This window comes from Ambystoma mexicanum, chromosome 2p (genome assembly GCF_040938575.1).
Source record: "Ambystoma mexicanum isolate Mex_15411 chromosome 2p, UKY_AmexF1_1, whole genome shotgun sequence".
Lineage (NCBI taxonomy): Eukaryota > Metazoa > Chordata > Amphibia > Caudata > Ambystomatidae > Ambystoma > Ambystoma mexicanum.
This window is the reverse complement of record NC_090923.1, coordinates 770,433,022-770,446,179: the sequence shown is the minus strand read 5'-3', so window position 1 is coordinate 770,446,179 and position 13,158 is coordinate 770,433,022. Positions and strand designations below refer to the sequence as shown.

At 43.7% G+C, this 13,158-nt stretch overlaps 1 protein-coding gene and 1 pseudogene across 2 annotated transcripts in view; one reads left to right on the top strand and one right to left on the bottom strand.

Annotated features, from left to right (window-relative positions):
* Positions 1-13,158, top strand: part of LOC138566775 (cytochrome P450 2A4-like) — a 758,785-nt gene that overhangs the window by 634,126 nt on the left and 111,501 nt on the right. The gene's annotated exons all lie outside the window — the stretch shown is intronic.
* LOC138568208 (U1 spliceosomal RNA) lies at positions 2,048-2,194 on the bottom strand (annotated as a pseudogene).

The following is a 13,158-nucleotide window of genomic DNA, read 5'->3' as shown; positions in this document are numbered from 1 at the left end:
CATCAAAGCAGAAAGGAAGAAAACCTCGAGTCAAACTACACTTACGAAACAAAAACCGGGAACTTACCCATGCTTACAGTGCCAACATTGTTTCAATATCATCAAGGGAGATCACGTCCGCCATCCCAGTAATGGCAAAAAAATCCTTCTTCACGATTTTGCTACATGTGATAGTAAAAACATCATATATACCCTGAGATGCCCGTGCAGAAAATATTACGTTGGCAAATCGATTACAAAGGCTAAAGAACGCTGGATGGAGCACAAGTCCAATATCAGAAGCAAAGATGAAAAATCTCCAGTCTTTAGACATTTTAAAGAAAATGGTCACATTATCACCCAACTACGATGGGTAATTTTGGAAACTGTTCATTCATTACCGAGGGGTGGGGACTTTGCTAAGAAACTATCCCAGAGGGAATTATGTTGGATACATAAATTAGACGCCGTCCAACCACATGGTCTCAATGAAGATTTTTACTTAGGATCCTTCCTCTGAACAAGGTTGATAATGATACTGCAAAGATTGTTGGCAATTGATTTATTTTGTGAAATGTCTAGTACTGTATCAGATTGTGCACTCCAGTTTTAGGAGACAGGAACCATCTTAGTTATACACCATATATACCATAGCACCTTACTATTTATTCTGACAGCGACAGTCTTTCTGACACTTCACTGCTCTTTGAGTCTTAGAAATACCCTTACTGATATGGACTAAGCAGTGAAAGGTATCCCAGATCGCATGCTATTGCTCCCATTATAAGATTCTTTTGATTTTTTACATACACTCACAACACGCGATTTGACCTGCAGACAGGATCAGATAATTCGGTTGTATATCTCGCACATTACTCTTTGATCCTTCCATTACAATAGGAATAAGAACTGTGTTCACAACGTAATCACGTCACAAACATAGCCAACAAACGCCACTTGTTTACCTTCGTGACGTCAGACACGTTCTTGACGTGATGACGTCACGCGCATGACGTATATTTATGCGGCCATGTTCTGCTGCTTTGGACAAGGCAAGAACTGGATAGCTCGTGATTCCTCCTATTGTAAGTACTTTTTGGCTCGTTCTGCACCATTCCTTGGCATACTTCAAGCCCGGGTCCTTTTTTTTCTTTACTTTTACCCCATTTTGTTGTCTGTAGGAACACGGACTTCTTGACCGTGAGACTTGTTCTCGGTTTACCCGCTTCAGCCACACTTATTTGGCGTCTCTGCTACGTCTGGAATTTAGCTACATCCTATACTGGAGTAAGTAATTTAACTTCTCTTTCACTTATGTAGTCAGAACACTTAGTCCAAAGCATAGACATATTCTTGAGGCTAATCTCTAGCATATCTCATCATTTACAGAATTAACATATGTTTTCTCTATTTTTGACATGGTATTTATCTTTTTCCAAAACTTCCCTATTGTGTTCACAATCATGAATTATATTCAGAAATTATAATTGAGGATGGGCAACATTGTAATAAATTCTGGTTCCTTTAAATTGTCACATTATGAGAAATCTGATCAGGTGTTGACACATGATGATTGAACCTGGTTTCTGTACAAGAACAATCTTTAGATGATTTACACTATGACTACTTTGGATGTTATACACTTATTGATTCGTATTTTTGTTGAATATTTGTAGATAAATGGAAATTGACTGAACTCACAGCCCCTGATGAAGAGAATGAATCTCGAAACGTGTTGGGCATATACATTTGGAATAAATCACCGTTAAAGAAAAAAGACTTTGTGAATTGACTACTTTTGGTCTTATTTGCATAAACAGATCCACAGAGAAAACAGTGACTTGAATTGAAATACTTACTTCTACTATTCGAAAAGTACTGGGCTACTCTAGCCTTAGATAGTGTGCAGGGGACTGGAGTTCCCCAACAGGGAACACACTCTTGTTCACTTTGACTCTTTGCCTACACTGCAGCAAGACACAGACTAGTAGAGGGCCAGAAGCTGTCTTTTGTTTCCATCCAACACACTCTCTGACACACATACATACTTTCCCAAACCAATAAATCAGAGGAGAGTGCAAAGGCAGTCCCCCACTACCAGAAATAATGCAGTTTTAAGGACATTGCAGGGGTCGGCACATACAAAGTGTAACAGATGAATCTCACCCTGGGAGTTCTGCCTTTCTGATCACAGATTCTCCCGCCAGGTAAGTATGAGTTGAGAGTATAAGGGCAGATACTTGGCCTGTTCTGAAAGCACTGCTAAGTGAGAGTGAAAAGGCAGGCTGGCAGGCATTGGCCCCATCCCTTCTGGAAGCCCTGAGCCTCTCCAGCATATCAGAGTGAATCAGGGTGCAGGGTCAAAATTAAGCGAGAGTCCCAGCACACGGAGGATGAAGGACTGGAGTCAGCAGAGGCTGGAGTCAAGAGCAGCAGGAAGGCAGAAGTCAAGGGCACAGGGAACACGGAACAAGGCAAAGAACTAGAGGCAGAAGAATCAAGAAAAAAGGTTTGAGAGGAGTAAGTGGGGAATGGAATAAGACGCACTTTCACCCTCGTGACCCAGGGAAGAAATACTGGCATCTCAACATGGAAAACCAGAAGCAGACGTTTTGCCATCTTGGTGTTCAGGGCGGCCACCATCTTATATATGGCAGTGTGCAGCGATCTGCACCAATCAAGTGGATGCTCCGGAGTGACCAGGTTTACCAGCAACTCAGGCGGCCATGATGGGTCTTCTGCTAAGTCCCGACAGCTCATCGATTTTCAAAGAAGATTCAGTCAGAACATTAAAAGTGAAAAGGTTTTAAGCCAAAACCAATTTGATTAAGAGGAAAAAGATTTTCTCCCTTTGCCTATTCTTAACCTATTGAGCAGGAGTGAGGTGAATATTTTGCTGTCCTCCACCTGGTAATGCAATGAGTTTGTCACTGCCAGGGTCAGATCTCTCACTCTTTTAAGTTTTGGCTGATAGGTAGCACTAGTAACCTACTATTCACTGAGGAGGCCAACAAGACCGAAACACGTGCCTGGGGGTCGCTGATTGTACTCTTGTTCAGAGGAGAATTGCCTAGCATTTCAGTGCTGAACTGCCGTTGTGGGTGGGTCAAAGACGGATATGCAAATGGATATTTCTCCTTGTGAAGGATGCAGTAAGCTACAAAAACGTCGTTGTAGACCCTCCTGAGTGGAAGAAAGTCCATAGAACAGGGTATTTGAACCATATCTGTTCTCCGTAGTGGGGCTTGCACGCTCCATTTGAATTTTGTAAAACTCTAGGTTTCGGCATAATTAACCAAGGATAATCCAGACGTGGACCCCTTGCTCACTGTGCCATATAGAGGCTCAGCTTCACCTCAATGAGGAGGCCCAACAAGGTCAAAACACATGTCTAGGGTCGTTGATGGCACTCTTGGTCAGAGGAGAATTGCCTTGCATTTTGGTGCTGAACTGCCCTTGTGGGTGGGACAAAGACTGATCTGCAAATGGATATTTCTCCTCTGTGAAGGGTGCAGTGAGCTAAAACGTGGTTGTAGACAATCCTGAGTTGAAGAAATTCCATAAAACAGGGTATTTGACCAATGTTTGTTCTCATTAGAGGGGCTCCCACACTGGTTTTGAATACTGTCATAGGAGTACAGATAACTGGAAAATGACATGTGAGGAGGGACACATGGCCCGCAGGTTTTATTTCAGTTATCTACCTGCCCATTCAACACCCATTGCTATTAAAAACTTGTAGTAATTCACTCCCCTGCCCACCCTTCTCTCCCCAAAGCACAACCCCCAGAGAACTCTTTAAATTACCTGTGCCTACTCAAGAGCAAGACGTAGCATGGGGAAGCTACAGCATGCTGCTGCCTCCCTGGTTTATAGAAAACACACTAATATGAGAGGCATCCCAGTCAGGACAGTCTGTCATTTGTAAATGTGGTGGTCACACTTGGGATAACTACCTGCAATCCCGATTGCCCGCAATCTTTTAATTCTTTTGATTATCATCAATGCTTCTGTTTAGTCCAGTATTTCAACACACTCTTTGTTTTTAGAGAAGGATGAATCGAAAAAGGTGTTATAACAATTGTCTGATTGAAAATGCACTTCAATATAGTTTGATAATTTCTCCTCACTGACTGCTGTAAATTGAGCTGATCTAGATATCTCATTCTCTTTGTTGATCATACTCGAGCAGGCGTGGAATGGCCCATAAGGGGCTCTGGAGATTTCCCTATCGGCTTCTGCACCCAGACCTCTTTAGTGTGGTAACCTATTTTATTTTCAGATGTTCTCATAGGAAAAGGGCTGGGCTTGCTAAAAAATTGTAATATGGGGCCACTTTGAAAATTATGTCCAGTGCCTCTTTTGGCTCCCAGTTCAACCCTGAAGTCCAGAGATACCAGGAGTATTTAATGAATATTGTATGTAACATGGTATCCCAGACTTGCTGTCTTTTCAAAGCTTTTTGCATTTCAAGCCAATTTCTTAATTTTTGTTGGTGTCGTTTCTTAATTAATAAGTATTCTTTAACAAAACGTAAATGTAAACAATTAGCAAACCAAGCCTTAGTTCTAAAGAATAGATTCGGCAGGTTTTCACTCAAAGTGGTACTAAAATTCTATCAACAAAAAGTAATCCCATCCCTAATATATGGAGCTGAAAACGCCTTGGGGTGCTCTTGGAAAATTTGGTCCACGCTCGAGAATATTTTCTGGGTAAAAGTCCTGGGACTACCCAAAGGGACTTCAACAGCATCAATTAGGTACGAACTATCACTGATCTCCATGCACGCACGTGTTTGCTGGAGTTTGTTGTCTCTATACCGAAAAACAAAGGTCGGAGAGGGAATTCCGCAATTTGCCATTTTCAACAATGAAACTATATCAGCTTTAGGAGTACTAGAAATGTGGCTAAAACGCTGTGAAAGCTTAATGTCGGAATATGACATCAAACCAGCCCTGCTAGAAGGAAATCCGGATGCTGCAAAATTAAAACTATGGCGTCTAGACTGGGAGCTGACTTGTTCTGAAAGAGGAGCCTTGAAATTATTGAGCGAAGTGCCACCCGAGGCTTGTGCGTTTAACAAATTGCAAAAATACATTGAGTTATTTCCTGATCCGAACGCAAGAAGACTATACATGCGGTTTCGGCTTAACATGTTCAAAACAAAAGAACGTCTGAGAACATGGACAGCTAACAGGAATACGAATCCAATGTGCCGACTCTGTGATCAAGAACCAGAAACTTTAAAACACTTAGTGCTATTTTGCACAAATCTACGCACAGAAAGAACCCGACTGCTGGGTAACTGGAGTGAGAGTCACCCTTCCCTCAATGCTGAGGAGTGGTGGTCTCACATGTTTAGAGGAACGGATCAAAAATTGATACTACCACTGACAACTTTGTTAGCATTAATTGAGAATTGTTTAATGGACTAATGTGGTGGCTCAAAAATCAATGTGGATAATGTGAATGTAATGAAGAGCGATTCATAGCCTCATCCTTTTTGCTTTTCTTTTTAAAGGTTTGTAAATAAACCAATAAAAATATATATAAAAAAAAAAAAAAAATAAGTATTCTTTATCAGTTAAATATCATTGATGAGCTGCTGCCATCTGTTTTCGTAAACCTCTCTTTTTCTGTTGAATAACTTGATCCCACACCATTTTTACATTCGTGCCTGAACTAAAGGCTTTAGTAGTGGTATCTTTTTTGTTGGCACCTAGCAATGTGCTGATAAAATTGATATAAAGTTGATTTGTTTCCCTGACCAACCAGGTAGCTAAGAGGAGATATTCATGTAAAAAAAAAAAACTATTAATCATGAATGTCTGAAACTGTTTAATGTTCTTGGGAAAATCATATTTTGCTTTTTTACTCAGGTCCAAAGAACCAACTTCTCATCTTGAGCTCTCCTCCCACTTCCCTCACACTAGTGGAACTGCATACCTTCGACCACAGACACTGCACACTATTAGGTCAATCATGGGTACTTTGCAGCTTCTCTACAGGATGCTAATTGAGACCTTTAAGGCGAACCCCATGTGGAAGGCCAGCACTTAAAAATTAAGCACATGGCAATGGTCCTTGAAGCGATTACATATGACAGAGATTCCAAGTGCCACCATTATTGCAGTTTCAAGTCTGGAATATTCATATTCCTAGAACCTATATATTGATGGTTCAAAGCTCGGGGGGGTGTTGCCAACTGCCATGCAGTGAAGAAGCACTTCTCAGAGCTCCTGCTGATCCACTCTGATTTGCGCAAGAAAACACACAAAGAAAATATGAACACAGCTCTCGGCAGAGGATACTGCATAATCAACCTTCACACAGAAGCCGAACGCTGAAGGTAATCAGAGATCGCAGGTTTAAGCCCAGTAAATGGGCCCGAATGCCACAGCTCTGAAAAGGATCCTCGATCTCAAGATGGTGGCGTAAGCTCAGTCGGAGCTGATCCAAACAACAGACGGGGGTGCAGAAGACTGGAGCCGACAGGAGCCTGCACAAAACAAGTACCCTGATGACGGGTGTAGCCACGGAGAACCGCCGCCAGATAACAACAACGGCAACCATGTAAGCCAAGCAAGTGCGTGTCCCTCCCCCATAGCTGTTGCAAGTGTTACTGTAATAGAAGCATACCCAAAGCAGGGATGGACAATAATAGTGTGTAATCCTCAGCAAACGCTGAAGGCAAAGGTGCAAACCGCTATTACTGACAAGCAGGCACCCAACTAATATAAGCGCACACGCCATGTGGCAGTCACCCGCTTACAGCTAAACGGAGGCACTCACAATAGTAACATGGCAGAGAACCTGCACAGGAGCCTGTTAGTACACCAACAAGGATGTGTAAAAGGAGGCACTCAAAAGGCACTCACATTAGCTGCAGGAAACTGTAAAGGGATAGCCTGCCAACAATCTCCAGATAAGAAAGTTACAGTGCACACCCCATATAATCTTACCCCTCCAGTCCAGAAATATGACTGCATGCCCAGTTAACAGTCTGGCCCCGAAAACCACAAACAGGGCAGCGCGAAGTGAAATAGAGGGCCCCAGAAGCACAAACACATGGCACCACCCAGGCAGTGCACAAGAAAAGAAAACCCGCTGCATAGAGGTGTGGGTTCATCTGCCAGTGGACCCTGCTCTGCAATAATAACCTGGTGTGGTGGAGCATAACCAAGAAGTTCACCAGCACATGGAGAAACAAGCGTGGTACATTGAACAGCTATGCAGAGTACTGAAGTATTGCCTTGCATCAGGGTGGAAGGGTAGTGACAGAGTTTACCCACACTACGGATCCGCCTAAAGACAGGCCAGCACACAGGCAGACTACTTTTTCTCAGGGGTGGGGCCCTTAAGGAAGAACTGCCCCCCATATGCCATCCAAGGCAGGCAAGAATAAAGCCAAACAGATCTCCATCAAGACGTACTAAAACATCCATAACACAGGAACCAACAATAAGTCAGCACAAACAGGCTGTAATGACAGACAGAATGGAAGAAGAACAGCCAATCCTACAAGTCATCGCCATCCTGAAATCCTCACTTGAATCCAAGATGGACTCCATCATTATCGATGTGGGACTACTACGGCAAGATGTTTGAGAATTAGCAGGCAGAACGGGGTCGCTCAAGAAACAGGTTGCAAGCAACATGCAAGAATTATGAAAGGTGCGTGGGATGCAGTAAAAACCCTACAACAACAAGTGGCAAACCTGGAGAGTAGGGCTGAAGATGCCAAAGGTAGGGCCCGTAGAAACAATGTGAGAATAATCGGCTTACTGAAGGACAAGAGGGCACAGACTCAACGTCCTACATTGAAAACATGTTACTGATGAAAATCGGTCCAGGCAATTTATCCTAGGGCTTTACGGTAGAATGGGCACACAGAGCACTGACAAAGAGGCCTCAGCCAGGAGTCCCCCCCCTGAGCCCAATTATTGCCAAAATAATGAACTACAAGGACAGGGACAAAATATTGGCATTCTTCAGAACTGGAGATAACATATGTAGAGCATTGGCAACACTCTCAGCGTACCCTGATTACACATTTCAAGTACAGAAAGGTAGAATGCAGTTCAGTTCAGCCAAAGAACGACTCCGGAAAGCTAACCTTAAGTATATGCTGATGTACCCCGCAAGACTTAAAGTCATATACAAAAATCACACCTTTTTCTTCAACACCCCAGAAAGCACTCATGACTGGATAGAAAGCGAGAAAATCAGGCCAAGACAAGAAGGAGTTCCTAACTAGAAAGATGATATGATGTGAAACAGAAGGTGCCACGGCTTGCATGCATATAAAGCAACCAGGAAAAGACGAGAATGAATCAAACAGAACAATAACTTTACTTTGTTCAGCATAATGCAGACACCACCAAGCAGGATGCAAACAGAAAATACCACTTCACGCATAGAAGAGTTAGGTCTCAGGGTTACCTATGCCCCCAGACAACCATACGACAAGCCAGATCAGACAGCAAGCAAAACAAGCATGGGATAGACATATGGTACCCAGTCGATAACATAAACACTTGGATGAATCCCCTGCACAAGGGGTTATGGTTGCAAAAAACAATAACTCAGCGTGCCTTAGCCTTGTCACACAAGCTATTACTGAGGACACACCACCATCATTGTGCCTGATGGAAAGCCTTAAATTATTAATCTGTGGCAGGGGATTAAATAATTACATTAAGAGAAACAGGGCCATGACGTACTAACGTAGACATAAGATTACATCACTCTCTTCCAAGAGACACACCTCACCATAGATAAACTAAATACACTAAAAAAGAAATGGGAGGGCCACACAACAGGATCATCATACTCCATGTACGCCCGTGCTGTGATGATATGGATAGCCCCATCAGTGCCACTCCGAATACTAAAAACGATAACGGATGACGAGGGCAGGATGATCATAACACAGAGATTTCCTGAACAAAAGAGAAGTATGTATTATTAACACATTCTCTAAATCACAACACCTCAACCTTTTTTAGATCCTTGTACGTGCAGATAGGCCCATATAGGAACTGCTCAATAATATGGGGAGAAGACTTTAACTGCACACTGATGACAGTACTAGACAGATGAGACAATACATTCACACAACCAGCCCCCAGAGCCAACGTGTTGACCACTCTGATGAATGCTATTGAACTGACAGACATATGGAGAGACCGTCACCCCCACACAAGACACTACTCACACCATTCGGAACCACATAACATAAACACCAGGATAGATTACTTTTTTGTGTGCAACGAGATTAGTAGCAAATTCGCACAAGCAGAATATAAGGCACGGGAACCATCAGACCATGCCCCCCTTATGATAGCATCGCAGGTATCTCCCCTCCCCCAGGCCAAAGATCCAAAGATCCCTTTATGGGCCCTATTACCAAAGAGGAACTTATTGCCACGATAAGAGAGCTGTCGGCGAGCAAGACCCCAGGTCCTGACGGGCTCCCAAGCCAATGTTATAAAGAATTTGCAAACAAGCTAGCAACACCACTCCTCAATGTAAATAATGAAGCATACATAGTGGGTGCGGTGCCTAAATCCCTAAGAGAATCTATAGTCATACCCCTCCTGAACCCTAATAAACATCCCACTGACTGTAGCTCGTACAGACCGTTGTCCCTCCTCAATCAGGATGGTAAAATCCTCACGTCACTATTAGCCAATAGATCAACAAATGTGATCACAGACTTGATCCACCCAGACCAGACAGGGTACATTGCTGGAAGAAATACAACATGGACTCTGCGTAGATTGCATCACATTATACATAGTACTAATCACCTCACGGGTCACTACGCAGTGACATCATAAGATGCAATTAAAGCATTTGATTCTATAAAATGGCCCTGGCTAAAAGCCACTTTGCAGAAATTCAATCTAGGAGCAGACTTCATTAGATTGGTAATGTTACTGTAAAGGACGTTGATTCTACTGAGAAGGAAAGGGGGGAAGGCTAGTGCAGACAGAGGGAACACTTGACAGCTGGAGGAAGATTTCACAATCTTGTTTCTCCCTGCCTCTATCTTTCCTTCCTGTCCCCTCCACTACCTATAGCACAAAGCCCTTTGGGAAGGATGTCAGAAAGCAAAGTCCACATCTTCCTAGAACATGATAGGAACCCTAAAGCAGGCTAGCTTTAGTCCAATCACCTGGGGGCTTTCGTCTTCAAAATAAGGGGTCTCCCAATACTAATTTGAATCATCTCAAGAAAATTGTGTTGGACACTGTTGAGAGAGCAGTCCATTCCAAAGTCATCCAGTTGTGAGGTGAAGGCAGGTATTCCAAGGCAGAGGTAAGCTCTATCCCCTAACAATCCACAGAGACTATTGGGGGTAAACCACTGCTGGAACAAGACCTGCATCTCTGTCAGCTGCACAGATGCCCAGGAGCTGACCATGTTGAAGGACTCCTGGAAGCTGTGTGCCATCTGTCCCGTATCTGAAAGCCAGAGAAAAAGACTCATCTTGTCGCTGAGACCCTGGAGTGGGACTCCCAGGCCCTGGGAGCTAGTACAGCCAGGATTCCTGCCATTTTGCCCATTGAACCAGTGAGAGCCTTAGTTTGAGTGTGTTAGAAACTGTTCAAACAAAAAGGATCCTCCAAAGCTGCATATGGCACTCTCTGCACTTCGATCCGCAGTCCGGCACCATCAAACCCGTTTGCTGTCACACCGCACCATCTGAAAGCATGCCATTGCCTTGGCTCAAACAAAGCACTGCTTCATCTGCAAGTCTTGAATCGAACCGGTCCTGGATATCTTCACAAACTGCTTACTTCGAGCACCCACATCGAGCTGACTCGCCTTTGCATCTCACCATCAGCCCTTCTTCTGCAGAAATGTTCTACATATGCTTTCTGTTGGACCTCTGTGACAGCTGCAATTCAAACTGCATCAAACCACCGAACAGCAGTGAGAAGCCTCGTTTGCTGTTGTCGAACCGCCAAGACACTGCAAATATATTATTGACTGATATCTGCCACCCGGGTCCATTTTGGGCGATAGCCACTGTCATAGTAACATTAATCCCTTTTTGCAACACATTATTTTGCTCATTGTGGTGTTATATCATTTTTCCTTTTTCATTTTCTGCTCGTCTCCTTACCCACAGTGCTGCGTCTTGCTATCTTGCATATTCTGTGTTCTTTCCACAACATGTCTGTTTGATTAAAGTGTATATATTTTATAGAACCTTGATTGGACATTTCTTTATTTTGGAGTCTTATACTTTGCTGTTTGGTTAGCAACTGAACCACATTCAAGTCTGTGATGAATCCTGGGACTTCATCCCTCCTCCCCAAGGGATGACATCCTCTTTGGCACCAGGGAGGTAAGCCCACTATGCAAAACCCTCCCTATGGAATAGGACAAGTGGGATCCCACTTGATCAAGGAATGCCCCAATGACAACAATCGCCCCGCCCCATTTCCTCATGCTGTGACATGTTTATGGGTTAATATGGAAACAGATCAGGACCATCACATAAAGGGTCCCTTTAAGGTGAGAGGCTTGGTTTCTGGCCTGTATATGGTGCTGCGTTTTGCCGATGAACATGGCCTCCCGGATTGCTCCTTCCATCACAGGGAGGAACTTAAAACCAGTGAGATACAGGAAGGGGAGAAGAACATCAGCCGGGGAACAGGAAGCTCAAACGTGCTGAGCTGTGCAAGGGAGGAGTCCTGTTCATGATACATGCCATGGTGGGAGGAGCAGGCCGGAGCTCTGGCATCGGTTAAGTTCCCAGGCACTAGGGGGCCTCTGAGCCAGGGAGCACCACTGCCACTACAGAAGAAGGAAACCAGCATCTGGAAACGCTGACACCATGGCTTCCCACATGGGTAAAGCAAGTTGCAGCCCGTGAGGGGCATACTGAGAACCCACTGGGGCGAGAGATGAATGTAGCACATGAAGGGGCCAGCAAAGAACAGCAGAGGTGAGATATGCCTACAGCCTGTGATAAATCATCAAGGATGAAGTCGGAGTACCTATAGCCCACAAGGGGCAAACCAAGTATCCACAAGAGCTAGAGAAGCTCATACCCCACAAGGTATTTGTTTTATACTGTATTACTTTATAATTGTGTATATGTTTACAAAATAAAATAATTAAGAAAATAAGAAACCTTGCTCTCCAAATCATGGATAAGGGCGACTCATGCCTTTTCATCCCTCTCGACCTCTCGGCTGCATTCAGAACTGTCGACCACTGCATCCTTCTCTTCCTCTTTGCCGACAGGATGAGATTCTCCTTCACTGTCCTGAATTGGTTTACCTCCTACCTCTCAGTCAGACGCCAGGCTGTCCAGATGAACTCATTGCATTCTAAATGACCAGGTCTCATGATGCAAAAGAAACACAAGCAGCAAAGTAATTGTGAAGCTAGCCTTAAGATTATAGTGAATAGATTGTGGCAAGCGCCAACGTATACATATATAGGAATGAGAGAACTATGGATGTTTCCACCAACGTATTATAGCAGGTGGACAGTAGCAAAAAGGCCTCATTTTCAGTGTGCCGCAGTTAAAAAGCAAATTGAAATACAAGTGAATTCCAGCAGATGAGGCTGGATGAGCCAAAGACGCCAAGGTCTTATCAAACTGGAGTGAACTGACATTGGCTACAAAATCATGTGAAAGAACAAGACTCCTGTTCAAAAGGCATGAACATAAAAAGGAAGACGTCAGAGCCCTATTAAAAAATACTATTAAATGCACAAAAAGGCCCGATTCCATAGTCTCCAGTCACATGGAAGCATGAAGTTGGGTGAACGAGATGGTCACACCTACGCACGGAGGCAGACTGTGCTTCCCACTCCCTAAACTTCCCAGAGCTAAGAACACTCTCAAAGACGAGCTTCAAAAGCCTAATTGACAGTAGACCACTGAGGTGATGATAGATTGATATGCTAATTGGTGGGAAGCAAATGTTAAGACAACCTCACCAGCACATGGATGGCCAGGCTGTTTGCTGCTAACATAGGTGGAAAAGTACTGAAGGAGGTTAGAGTGCCAAACAATTGTAGAGGAATGCGTATTTAGGGGTCCTATAGTTGTGTAAACCAATGGGATATCGTGTATTTAGTGACGTTCATAGTGGTTGTTTTTACGGGAGGGCTTAGTTGCCCCACCTGATGTTAAGTAACCAATCACAT